The sequence below is a fragment of the Capra hircus genome, chromosome 8 (assembly GCF_001704415.2).
Source record: "Capra hircus breed San Clemente chromosome 8, ASM170441v1, whole genome shotgun sequence".
NCBI classification, from domain to species: Eukaryota; Metazoa; Chordata; class Mammalia; order Artiodactyla; family Bovidae; genus Capra; species Capra hircus.
The window spans coordinates 30,837,659-30,852,478 of NC_030815.1; the positions used below are offsets into that span (position 1 = coordinate 30,837,659).

The window sequence follows — 14,820 nt, forward strand, 5'->3', positions numbered from 1 at the left end:
GAAAAGTTGTTTTATCAAACTTTAGTTCCATGAGAAAACGAAACCATGAAAAAGTGCAAAATATACACAGTCCCTGGCAGTACACACACAGGATTTTTTCTTACTACAAACCATAACATTTTACATTTGTGTAATGAAGTTAGAGTAGATTTCACTTCATTGTTAATATACAAGTTTTGCTTCAAAGTGCTTACTTTATTTAAAAAAGAGAAGATTAAAAGAAAGGGTGGCAGGAATTATTTTTTACAACAAGCATATGTCTTGTGTCCCAATCTCCTTCCTCCTCTTCTTTTAGTGCAATACAGAGCAGCAGCTTCACTGAAACATCTGATTTCAAAAGATGTTCCTGAAAGCTCACCTACAGCAGCACCCTAGGCGTCCTGTTGGGGGTGGCTCCTTTTTTCTTCCTCAGCCCTTCTGAACCTTTCGCAATTTCACCACTTTCATTCTCACCTCAAAAACTTTATGGATAGCCTTCCAGAAGCAATGAAAATTATAGTCAATCAGCCCTTTTCTTTCAAAGATTTCCTCTCTAACATAGCAAACAAGAGCCAGAAACTTTGTCGCCTCTTTTAAATAAAGAACTGTTGTATTATTCAGCTTTATAATGGCTATTGATTCCTTGTCATAGGGGGTTCCTGCTCCATCTTCTTTGAGGCCACAAATACAAGAAATATCAATGACCACATCAACATGTCACAGCAGAGCTCCTAGGTTTGCATATCCACAGGGGTACTATCTGTTGTGATATAAATCTTACTGACCACATCAAAGAGAAACAACTTTTCAATTCCTTAATTTGAGATAAAGATGTTTAGCAAATTCTCCAGGGTGGGAAGTTGTGGAATCAGTTTCTGAACCACTTTGCCAAAAGCTTCAAATATTGAATGGTCATATATGCTTGTCAGATAAAAGCTAAGATGAATTTTTTCTAGCCCAGCATCTGCAAGGGCATCATTTGCCCTCTGGTGAATGTCTCTCTGGGTTTCAATTTTGTGGTCATCTGATAGACCATCCACTTTGTGAATAAACACCTCAAAGTTGATGTTGCTGTTGACTTTGTAGGCCCTGTCACTGTGAGGCGGATCCTGGCCAAGGCCTCCATGTAATCGCCCTGGGGGTCTATGACAAATATCAGTGCTCCTGTCCCTCAGAAGATCATCTTATAGTCAAAGTGGGGTCAAAAAAGTCAGTCTGTCCTGGAAAGTCCCAAATCTGAAACTTAACAAAGGAACTGTTGGAAACGTCCTCCCGACAGATCTTCTTCGCGCTCTCCAAGAACAGAGTTTCCCTGGGAGACATTTTATGAAAGACGACTTTCTGGATGGATGACTTGCCACTCCTTCTTAGGCCTCTGCACAGGATCCTTGCCTTGACTTCTGTGCTAAGGGTGTCACTGAACTCCAGAACTCCCTCCTCTGCCCTGGAGTCCGGCTTGGCCTCTGAGGAAGGGGGCCCGTCTCCATAGTCCACTAGCCCCACCAGCTCATCCTCCTCCTCCAGCTGGGGCTTCCCCAGCACGTGGCTCCCCCAGCAAGTGGCTCATCACGCCCATGGCCGTCCATCCGTGACGGCCACCAGGGGAGGGGGTGTCAGCCAAACCTCCTGGCCTGGAGCTGGCAACCTATTTCTAAATTGAGGTTTTGTCCTGAGGTCCGTGGCTGGAGGCGGAGACCACACTTCCCCACAGCAGTCACATCCAGGTCCAAGATTTAAATGTTTTTAAATATTTAACAGTAAAAATATAATTCATAAAATTTGAGGAAAAGCAATGGAAATTTCTTTAAGAACCTTGGTATAGAAATGGAGTATGGCTAGCTCTTGAAGATTCATGAGAAAGGAAGAGATTATTCCTCTTACAAGCCAGCTTCACAGTCACCCTATGCTGGTTTCCACTACACAAATGGGCCAGAGGACCCCAGTGACACATATTGTAGGCTCTAAAGTCTTTTGCTTTAGTTGCAGCCTTCCTAGTTCCTGAACCCATCTTGACTCAGACAGAAGGCATACTTTAAAATGCCTGTCCTTACCTTACTTTTGATAAAGGAGGCAAAAATATACAATGGGGAAAAGACAATCTCTTTAACAGGTGGTGCTGGGAAAACTGGCCAACCACCCGTAAAAGAATGAAACTAGAACACTTTCTAACACCATACACAAAAATAAACTCAAAATGGATTAAAGATCTAAATGTAAGACCAGAAACTATAAAATTCCTAGAGGAAAACATAAGCAGAACACTCTCTGACATAAATCACAGCAGGATCCTCTATGACTCACCTCCCAGAGTAATGGAAATAAAAGCAAAAATAAACAAATGGGACCTAATTAAACTTAAACGCTTTTGCACAATGAAGGAAACTACAAGCAATGTGAAAAGACAGCCTTCAGAATGGGGGAAAATAATAGAAAATGGTACAACTGACAAAGAATTAATCTAAAAAATATACAAGCAGCTCATGCAGCTCAATTCCAGAAAAATAAATGACCCAATCAAAAAATGGGCCAAAGAACTAAACAGACATTTCTCTAAAGAAGATATACAGATGGCTAACAAATACATGAAAAGATGCTCAACATCACTTATTATCAGAGAAATGCAAATCAAAACCACAATGAGGTACCATGTCATGCTGGTCAGAATGGCTGCTATCAAGAAGCCTACAAAAAATATATGCTGGAGAGGTTGTGGAGAAAAGGGAACCCTCTTACACTGTCGGTAGGAATGCAGACTAGCACAGCCACTATGGAGAGCAGTGTGGAGATTCCTTAAAAAACTGGAAATAGGACTGCCTTATGACCCAGCAATCCCACTGCTGGGCATACACACCGAGGAAACCACAATTGAAAGAGACACGTGTACCCCAATGTTCATCGCAGCACTGTTTACAATAGCCAGGACATGGAAGCAACCTAGATGTCCATCAGCAGATGAATGAATAAGAAAGCTGTGGTACATATACACAATGGAATATTACTCAGCTATTAAAAAGAATGCATTTGAGTTAGTTCTAATGAGGTGGATGAAACTGGAGCCTATTATACAGAGTGAAGGAAGTCAGAAAGAAAAACACCAATACAGTACATTAACACATATATATGGAATTTAGAAAGATGGTAACCATGACGCTATATACAAGACAGCAAAAGAGACACAGATATAAAGAACAGACTTTTGGACTCTGTGGGAGAAGGTGAGAGTGGGATGATTTGAGAGAATAGCATTGAAACATGTATATTACCATTTGTGAAATAGATGACCAGTCCAAGTTCGATGCATGAAACGGGGCACTCAAAGTCTGGGTGAACTGGGACAACCCAGAGAGATGGGATGGGGAGGGAGTGTGGGAGGGGAGTTTGGAACCAGGGTGCACATGTACACCCATGGCTGACTCATGTCAATGTATGGCAAAACCCACCACAATATTGTAAAGTAATTAGCCTCCAATTTAATTAATTAATTTTAAAAATACCTGTCCTTAAGCTAGATGTCTCACTCCCTGATTTCAAACTATATTACAAAGCTGTAGTAATCAAAACAGTATAATATTAACAGAAAAACAGACACTTTGATCAATAAAACAGGGCTGAAATCCCCAAAATAAACTCATTCACATATGGACAATTAATTTACAACAAAAGAACCAAGTATATATGATGGAAAAAGGATATTCTGTTTAATAAGTGGTGTTGGGAAAATGGGGCAGTCACATGAAAAAAAAAGAAAATGAAATTAGATTGCTATCTCATACTCTACATAAAAACCAACTCAAATGGAATAAAGACTTGAATGTAAGACCTGAAACTATAAAACTCCTAGAAGAAAACAGAGGCAGTTTGTTTTTTGAAATTAGTCTTGGCAATTACTTTCTGCCTGTGTCTCCTCAGGCAAAGGAAACAAAAGAAAAAATAAGCAAATGGGTCTACATCAAAAGAAAAAATATTTGCACCACAAAGGAAACTATCAACAAAACCAAAAGGCTGCCTACTGAATGGGAGAGAGTATTTTCAAACAAAAATCTGATAAGGGGTTAAGATCTAAAATATAAAAAGAGCTCATACAACTCAACATTTAAAAAAAAAAAATAGACTTGATTTAAAAAAGGGCCAAGGATACAGACATTTTTCCAAAGGAGACATCCAGATGGCCAAAAGGGATATAAAGAGACGTTCAACATCACTAATCATCAGGAAAATGAAATTAAAACCACAATGAGAAATCGCCTCATACCTGTTTAAATGGCTGGTATAGACAAGAAATAACAATAAGTGTTAGCAAGAATTTGAGGTAAAGCGAACCCTCATACACTGTTGGTAGGAATGTAAATTAGTGCAGCCACTGTGGAAAACAGTATGATGCTGCTGCTGCTAAGTCGCTTCAGTCGTGTCCGACTCTGTGCGACTCCATAGACAGCAGCCCACTAGGCTCCTTTGTCGCTGGGATTCTCCAGGCAAGAACACTGGAGTGGGTTGCCATTTCCTTCTCCAGTGCATAAAAGTGAAAAGTGAAAGTAAAGTTGCTCAGTCTTGCCTGACTTTTAGTGACCCTATGGACTGCAGCCTACCAGGCTCCTCCATCCATGAGATTTTCCAGGCAAGAATACTGGAGTGGGGTGCCATTGCCTTCTCCGGAAAACAGTATGGAGATTCCTAAAAAATTAAGAATTGAACTACCATATGTTCTAGCTCTCTCGCTTTTGAGTGTTTAACCCGAAGAATGAAAACACTAATTAGAAATGATACAGGCACCCCTATGTTCATCTCAGCATTATTTACAATAGCCAAGACATGCAAGTAACCTAAGTGCTTACCAACTGATGGATGGATAAAGAAAATACTGTGTATATGCATACAAAGTTATACTACACAGCCATAAGAAGGTGAAATCTTACCATTTGCAGCAACTTGGATAGAACTTGAGGGTATCATACTAAATGAATATGTCAGATAGAGGAAAACAAATACCATATGCTTTCCCTCATATGTGGAATACAAAAAAAAAAAAAAGGCAAAGCAAAATAAATGAACAAACAAACAAAAAATACAGAGAACAAAATAGTGGTTACCAGAGGGAAGGGGTGGAGGAGAATGAAATGGGTAAAGGGGAACACCTGTAGCGTAGAAGATGGAAACTGAATTTTTGGTGGTGAGCACGCTATAGGTAGATACTCATGCATGCATGCTCACTCATGTCCGACTCTTTGGGACCCCATGGACTACAGCCTGCCAGGCTCCTAGTCCATGTAATCTTCCAGGCAAGAATACTGGAGTGGGTTGCTCTTTCCTCCTCCATAGATCTTTCCAACCCAAGGATCAAACCCATGTCTCTTCTGTCTCTGGCGTTGGCAGGTGAATTCTTTACCACTGCACCACTTGAATATATTAATAGTATATGCAGTGTATTATATGTTTCACATGTACAATATATTTCTACTTTTGAAGTAGAAATATAATGTGCATATGAAATGCATATAATGTTATAAACCAATGTTTAAAAAATGTCCTTGAGTCAGTCTCCTGTTCTAATTGAATATATATGAGGCAAATACTGCTATATCCATGCTCACTAAAACATAATCTTTACCTAATAAGATAAGTGTTCTATAATCTTATATATAATCTCATATATTTCTTCCACTTTTCCAAAGTAGAGTCCATTCTTAGATTTTAAAATATATATATAACCTAACATTAACCATCACTTTCATGAGTCCATATTAACAAAATAAGAATTTAAACATGGATCTGATTCCAATTCAAAATGCATCTGTCTGTTCACTTGTTCGTGCAAATAATGCTCATGCTGACTGGTTGATTATAACACAGATTAGTTGGTCATAACACATAGGCAGCTATAAGATCAGATTGTGCATAGAATCCTTCTACATTTTTAATCTTCTAGAAAATAAAAGTCCTGCCCAAATGAAATCCGGTTCCCTTAATGAATTCACTAGGAGAGTCACCCTGGCTTGCAGTTGTTTGATTAAAAGAGCGTAAATTGGGATATCTGAAGGTTCAGAGGCATTTCCTATTGTAATTTAAATAAAGCAGGCTTGGGGTAAGAGACATACTGAGGGGAGCTCAAATTGGGATTAGTAAAGGTTTCACAAGTGAACCCAAATTCACCAAATAGCCAAAGTTTTAAAATATCACTAAAAACCATAGATAAAATATACACTTTCATGAGAATAAACTTACAAGGGCTAGAGAGTGCTGGAAAATAAGAAAGGCAGATGCAAAATTAAAATTTAGAACAACAAATAAAAGAAGTTATTGGATTTTTTTAAAAATCACTGCACACATTAAAAAAAAAAACACACACACAGTTCATGGTAAGTCTAAATTACAGTTGGAAGCTTGCCAGCTAGTTACAGAGCACAGAAAAAGTGAAAATCTCTCAAACTAGAGTACAATTAATGCTGCCTGGGCTTTCTGGAATCCTTTCCAAGTGTATTTCCAAATAAAAGTACTCTGTTTCTCTGCTGGATGCCAATAAATGGTAAACCTTAAACTTGGGAACTCACTACCCAGCAATAGCCAAGAGCTCATTTACAAAATGCCATGGAAGGATCCTTTTTCCCACGTGACAGGAGGGAGAAAAGATTCTCTTTCTTTAAAGGGTCCTGCCACTTAATGAACATTCTACCCATTACAGTCAACATTTTGTCTCTGTCCTTGGTAACACAATGATGAGTGGATAGATTTGGTTATGAAGCTGCATGATGAGGTTTCCACATTGCCTAAGTATAGTAATTTTCTTCTTTGGTGGGTTTTGAGCTTTCTTTTTTTCTTTTCCTAGACCACTGAAGCATGCCCAGGGATATCACTGATCTTTAAGGCTTCAAGTGAGCTCCAAGATTCTAGCACACCCCCCACCTTTAACAGAAGTGGAAAATGAGGCTCAGTTTAGCATCTTACCTAAAAACACACAGCTAGCTAATGTGAAAAGTAAGACTTAATGTCCATTCAATAAATATATTTGGTTCTTAATAATAATTAATATGTATCGGACACTTTCTTCAAGTGACACTGCACTAAATTCTTTACACAAATTTCCATATTATATTCACACACACACACACACACTCAGCCCTCAAGGCAAGTGTTGTTATGATCTATGAAGAAACTGAGATCAAGTAACTTGCCCAAGGTCACACTAGTTCTGAGTAATGAAGCTAGGATTTGAATCCATGCCCTGTGAGAGATACAGGAATAAAACTGACAGCATCCCTCTTCTGAAGAAATGATATGGAAAAGGAGTTAAGACAGACTTAGTAACACGGAACTGCATACAGGACTATCCCCACACCTTACTCTGCAATGCAGGAACTGACCCATAACTGTGGATCACCCACGACCTTAGCTTCATTAATGCTGAGCATCCAGTAATCCCAGAATCATACACAGGATGGTCTGTGGGCAGTTGCAACACTTACCACACAGAATGCAAACTACTCTGCTTCAGTGTCTGTAGTTTTTCAGTTGATATTTGGAAATTGGCCTCAGTGTCAATTGTCTTAAGCTGAGAATCCATTGTCCTTGAAAAAAAAGAGCAATAAAATTTTCTCTAGGCCTGAGTTAATCTATGACAGGCTTGGCAAGCCGCAAAACAGCTTGGACTACCTAGAACTCACCCGAGAAACCCTAAGTAGCAAACAGAATCTGCACTTACAAAACTAAAGGAACTCTCATCTTAAATCACTGTCTTGAGAAATGTCAAGACTTTTTCCATCCTATCATTTTGGTAGCCTTTTCCTTTGAAGAAATAATGTTTCTTCGTTGGTTTCTGAAACTCTATATGGGGTCCAAGACTCTGTTGGTTTGCCTGTCAATTTCTTCCCCCTCAATACATAAAAATATAGTCTTAAAATGCCAGATACTCATTTTCCCAACTTCTTTGCAGGTAAGGGTAGTCATATGATTTCTAGGCAGCAGTCTGGATCAGACAACAAAGGACTGGTTCAGGTGAAGATATAGATGAGAAGAGTGATTTGGACTGGGTTCAAGTTTACTTCTACTTTGATTTATGCCTGAACGAGGAAACAAGCATACATTAGACTTATCTAATACATATGTTAGATAAGTAAGAAAGTGTTCAAGCAGCTTCCAGAGCCTCTCTGAAGTCAGTGCTTAGTGGAATCCACATAGAATGAGAAACCCAGTGGTTCTGAGGTGCCAAAAAAACTGCAGTTTCAAGTACTTTCCACGATTACATGGGATGCTGGTTAGAGGGTCCACCTACTGCATTATAAGACAATTCCCTTCTGCATCATCTCCACGTTCTGTTTTTCACTGCACCATGTAGCCTATAAAAGACCTGGTCACAGCCTTCCATAGAAAAAGGAATATTCTTAGGGGCAGGGCAGAGAATGTTACCAGTAGCTTCTGGTAACGATTTTTGTTTCCTAATTTAAAAGAGAAGAACGTTTGCATCCCAGTTCCCTCCTGCCTTTGGAGGCTGTGTGTGAAACCTGGAGTACAAGCAGTCATCTTATGACTGCAGACCTGAGGAGAAAGGCCAGCCTGCTGAGGGTGCTTGAGAAGGATGGAAAATCCTAGATCCTTGACAGCTTTGTTAAACTGCTAAAGTCATCCACCCTGAATTTCCCACCTCTTACCTACTTCTTTGGAGAATAAAGGATATGCTTGGGATTATTTGGTATCTTGTAGTTTAAAACCTCTTAAGTGATGCAACTGGCACACTAATTCATTGAGGAAATCAGTCCTCAGAAAGGAAAAAATGTCTTAAGGGAAATATTCTCTATGAAGAATGTTCCATAAACAGAATCTTACCTTCTGTAATTCATCCTTTGGATGTCAGTGTATATAGCCCTGCTCCCCCAAATCTAGGATATTTGATGAGAGGCCTATTTGCCCTCATTAAGTATCACGTAAGCTACCATTATTTCTTAAATGTCTTTGTTTCTTTACCAGCACGTAACTTACCATTATTTTTAAATGCCTTCAATTCTTTACCAGCAGCATGACTGTAATCTTCAGAAAAGCAGGGGCTATAACTCACATAATATGAATTATAGATTATATGTTTGTTATACCACATCCAGCATAAAGTTTTGTGTAATTTTTGCTGAGTGTAAACTTCCAAGGAGATTACTTCAGTCTCTAAAGGCCAACCCTAAATAATAGCCATTCATTATGTAAAACTGTTTTTAGTGATTCCTTCATTTTAGTTCTGTGATTTTCCTTTCATTAAAACATTCTGCTCCCCTAAACCTCCCATAACCTCAGGCCTGCGTGACTTCCTCAAGACTTTATGCTGCCCAGGGATTATAATTTTGTGTTTACTTTTTAAATCTACCTTTGTTTAGCACCAGACATAGTCTAGAGTTCTGATCTTCAATTAATTACAACTGGATGATAATAGCTGAATACTTAATAACTTGATACTTAATACTGGATACTTAATAGCTGTTGAATAAATGAAATCATGAATGAGTCTACTGACTCAGTGACTATGACAGGGTGGGTTAATATTCTGAGCCTTCTTAATTACATTGCTTCCCTAACAGCTCAGTTGGTAAAGAATCGACCTGCAATGCAGGAGACCCTGGTTTGATTCCTGGGTCAGGAAGATCCACTGGAGAAGGGATAGGCTACCCACTCCAGTATTCTTGGGCTTCCCTTTTGGCTCAGCTGGTTAAGAATCTGCCTGCAATGCGGGAGACCTGGGTTCGATCCCTAGGTTGGGAAGATTCCCCTGGAGAAGGGAAAGGCTACCCACTCTAGTATTCTTGGGCTTCCCTTGTGGCTCAGCTGTAAAGAATCTGCCTGCAATGCGGGAGACCTGGGTCTAATCCCTGGGTTGGGAAGATCCCCTGGAGAAGGGAAAGGCTACCCACTCTAGTATTCTGACCTGGAGAATTCCATGGAATGTAAAGTCCATGGGGTCACAAAGAGTCAGACACGACTGAGCCTCTTTCACTTTCACTTTCAATGTGTTACATAAGAGTTTAGTGAATCTTCATTTGGCACCTCATGTATACAAGGCACCTAATCCTCTACCTTAAGTATCTTTCCACATCAGTTTAATTGATTTAATTTAAATGATGTACTTGGGCACTCTTAAAAATTTTCTTTTTTTCATCACTTGGGGTGTTCAGGATGGGGAACACGTGTATATCTGTGGCAGATTCATGTTGATGTATGGCAAAACCAATACAATATTGTAAAGTAATTTACCTCCAATTAAAATAAAGAAATTTAAAAAACGAAAATGTTCTTGAAAATTCCATGCACTGTATAGTCCATGGGGTTGCAAACAGTCAGACACGACTGAGCAACTTTCACTTTCACTTTGATATTATATTAATTAATTAGTGTCCTGATCTGGAAGGAAAAGATAGCTTAGGCTAGGATAGCCATTTTGGAGTTCCAATTTCCTTGACTTACTGTTACTTCAGTAAACTCCAGAATATGAACCTATATATATTAGCTTTCTCTTGCTGCTGTAACAATTTTCCACTAACCTTGTAGTTTAAGCATCACAAACTTACTATCTTACAGCCATGGAGACCAGAAGTCTGACAGAGATCTCACAGGCTAAAAGCAAGGTTACACAAAACTTTGCCCCTTTGTAGTGTCTCTGGAGAGAATCTACCTTCTTGCTAGTCCAACTTTTTTAGAGGCCACTTCCTTTGTGGCACCCTTCCTCTATCTTCAAAGCCACAATGTCTCATCTCTCTGAGCCACCTTCTGTCCTCACATCTCTCCCTGACTGCAGTAGACAAAGATCCTTCACTTTCAGGAATTCACAGAATTAGATTACACCTACCCAGATAATCCAACATGAAAGAAAAGAAAGTGTTAGTTGCTCAGTCATGTCCAACTCTTTGTGACTCCGTGGATTGTAGCCCACGAGGCTCCTTTGTTCATGGAATTCTTCAGGCAAGAATCCTGGGATGGCTTGCCATTTCCTTCTCCAGAGGATCTTCCTGACCCAGGGATCAAACCCAGGCCTCCTGCATTGCAGGCAGATCCAAGTCATTAATCTTGGGCTTTCCCAGTGGCTCAGTGGTAAAGAATCCATCTGCAATGACGGAGATGTGGATTCAATCCCTCGGTCAGGAAGATCCCCTGGAGGAGGGCATGGCAACCCACTCCAGTATTCTTGCCTGAAGAATCCCATGGACATTGGAACCTGGCAGGCTACAGTCCATAGGGCTGCAAAGAGTTGGACATGACTGAAGCAACTGAGCGCAGCACCCACACAACTTTAATCATGTCCACAAAGTTATTTTTGCCATGTAAAGTAACATATTCACAGATTCTGGAGATTGGGATATGGACATCATGGGTGGGGGAGAGGGCAATATTCTTTTCTATTACACCAGGATTCCTAGCAGAACATCACTTTATGCACATGAGACATAAACTGTGTTTACAGAGAGATAGAATATAATTGTTGAAAGAGCTCTGGGTAGAATTTTGAAAACCTGACTTCAATTTCTGATATTTCAGAAAGGGTATTTCAAGGTAGAGGAAATAATGTGATCCAAGAGGTATGAAGGCACACAGCATATTTAAAAAACACTATATTATCTGATTCAACTGGAATTGAAGAAGTGAAGAGCAGTAGAAGTGTCTTTGGGGAGAATAGCCAGAGCTACTGAATGTCAGACTAAGGATCGGACCTTCATCAGAAAGCAGTTGAAAGTCACTGAAAGTTAGTGACAATAGCTACATTTGCAACTTATATTGGGTCACCTGGAAGCAGGATGGAGAGAGAGAGAGCTGGAAGGGAGATAGAAGGTAGACAACCTAAAGATCATTGGTTCCTTCTAGGAAAAAGGTTTGAACATGAGATAACAGTGAAGAAAATAACAGGAATGAAACAGCTGGTGAAGTAATAGAGCTAGGTGATCATTTCAGTTAGGTTTGATGCAGCTGAATATCAGCATCATGTGATAACCATCATGGTGATAACCATGGGCATTAGTATTGAAAAATCACATCTGAATAGTTTTAAAAATCATATTTTTAGGAAAAATCTAATTTTTTTTCTTAAGTATAATGTTCACTTGCTCTGGATGATTTTAGTTTTGGGGTCCTGTACTGTATGATTGGAGGAGTGAATTCCAGTTTAGTACAGGTAAGAAATGGAGTCTTCAGAAAGCTTCATAATGGAAGATGTATCAATCTAAAAATTTTCCTGGAAGAAGTACCAGGAGAGCTTCTGGAAGTGAGAGAATGATATAGGGTGGTGGGCAAAATAAATATCATAGAAGGTTGAGAAGATGAATTGTTGATAAGCTGATTAAGCAAACGCAATCCCCGATTTCTAAAATTCTAAGAAAAATTCACTAAATTTTAAGATTGCTCTTAAAAGCAATCTGTGTGTAGAGCAGCAAAGCCCAGGTTAAAGATGCCCATGCTAGAAGAGGCTACTGAATTGGATTTTGTCTGGAAAAAATTATCTTAGGAAAGATGGGGGCCCCTGTGGGACCTCTTCAGACTGTGACCACACAATATGATTATATCTTAGAGACTTCAGTTGTCTAGAATCTGTTTATTCTGACATCCTGTTACTTGCCTGACCTGATATTTCAGAGTTAACTTATCCGGAGAAAAGCTGGCCTGACTCTTCCTTGTGAGCCTTGGCAAGTTTGCAGTCTGTTGGTGGTATGGCTGTAGGCCCAATTCCGATCTCGTGAATGTAGCTGATGACTCTATGTTTTTGGTATGCAGTCCTGTTTATGTGTACCAGAGCAAGAAAGTCGACATAAAGGAAAAAGCCTGTAAGGTATTTGAGCCTTACAACTACTGTTAAGCGTGAGGTGGGCTACCTTCTTATTACCGCACAGGTTTCTCTCATTTTGTTAATAAAAGCCAGACTCTATTGCTATAGTTATGACCGGACAGTGATGGGTAAGAAGTGGAGCGAGCAGCTGTGCAGAACTGCAAGTGAATCACGATACTTAACCTTTGGTACTAGTTTTAGATGTTTGCTATTAAAAGATAATGAAAAGAGGTTGAAGTAGTTTCTGATTTGTTAATTCGGTGTGGCTCAGGTGAGCTGCATTCCTTAGAGAGCTGTTAACAGTACCATTTCACATTTCTGGAATTAAATCAGAAGTTCAGATGCAGACAGTATCTTCAAAAAAAAATTAAACACCTTGAAAGACTGAAAAATTTAGTCCAATATCCAGATGTTTGACCATATGGTGCCAAACAGCTGCATACTCATTCTACTTTGGGCTTTTATTGAAATGTTTGGAAAATTATGGATAAGTGAACTAACTCATTGAGAATATCAGACCTGGAAAGAGGCCTAGAGATCCTCTGCTTGCTCCACTTTATAGCTGACAGTGGATTGAAGATAGCTCTGTCCAGCATGGGGGAAGAGAGATAAACAGTGATTAGGAACCCAAGAAGTAAAGTCATTTTTATCGAATGTTGTTCAGTTAGTCATGTTTGTTGTTTGGAAGATAGAGTTTTTATAATATTTTTAATTTTTAGTAATTGATTGGTTGGGTCTTTGGGGATAGGGCAAAAAATAAAAAGACACTGAAAAGGTCTTAAGAGTCCTCAGTTTGCTCCAAAAAGGAAAAAAATAAGAGGCTTTTTCATTTACCTCTAGAATTCTACCACTTTCCAAGGACTAACGTTCATTCGTGCAATATACATGTGAAAACGATTTAGAGTACGTATCAATGGAAAATGTATTAGCTAAGTTCCCTGGACCTGAAATTAATAGGAGAGCTTTTAGATTAATGGGACTAGAAATATCATTGCTTTCTTTCGGCATGATTTTTATGGCATCTTCATATTCTTAAAATAAAATGTACTGCTGTGAATCTAATATGCCCCAATCCTTCATATGATTTGGTGAATTCTTAAGATCGTAAAGACAACAAAAACTAAGATGGCTCTTTTTCTCTTTGCCACACAAGTCAAATGATACCTAATTCTGTTCATGTAAGTACTTTTAGAGACTAGTGCTGCAAAATGTATGAACAATTATGTATAGTGATGTTCCATAAAATTCAAAAAATGAATCAAATAAATCTAGGGAAATAGACTTTTTTTCTAAAAATACTATTAGCTTCAGTGCTATTCTTTCAGTATTAAAAACTTAATTATCAAACTTTTCATACAATCAGTCTCAGGTATTTACTGAGGATAAAACTATAAGTTAAGGAATGTAGACTTCTCTTTGAAGCATGTTATTTTCTCTTTTTTTTTTTTGACTTCACAATCTAGATGAAGAAACTAGAATTACATAAAATGATAGCAATAAAAAGTGTTACAATTAAGTTCTTAATTTGACAGTTTGAACTTCAAAAACTTTATATTTTGGAGTAAATTAAAACCATTTAGTCAGATTTTTAGATTCCAAGTTTATGCGTCTATCTCTCAACATGTTGTGTCAACTGTGCACTGTTTACATGCAGGATGAACAATGACAAAACAGCTATCTAGGTTAGACTCCTGACACTTCCGCTTGCATAAATGTAATCTTACCAAAATAATGAGTCACAGTTAAAAATGGTAAGATTCACTGTGACGGTAATAGATGGGAACAGAACAGGAAAGAGGTTACCATTTGCTTAACATTTAAAATTGCCAGGTATTTTCCATAAACCTTCTCATTGGGTTCCCGTAATAGCCTTATGGAAAAGATAACTGAAATCTAGAGAAATAAATGGGCTACCCTGATAGCTCAGTTGGTAAAGAATCCACCCGCAATGCAGGAGACCTGTTGGATTGCTGGGTTGGGAAGATCCCCTGGATAAGGGAAAGGCTACCCACTCCAGCGGCCTGGAGAATCCCACAGACACTATAGAGTCCATGGGGTTGCAA

The 14,820-nt window shown here is 38.9% G+C and overlaps 1 pseudogene; it reads right to left on the bottom strand.

The window, feature by feature from the left end:
• LOC102172441 lies at positions 359 to 7,534 on the bottom strand (annotated as a pseudogene).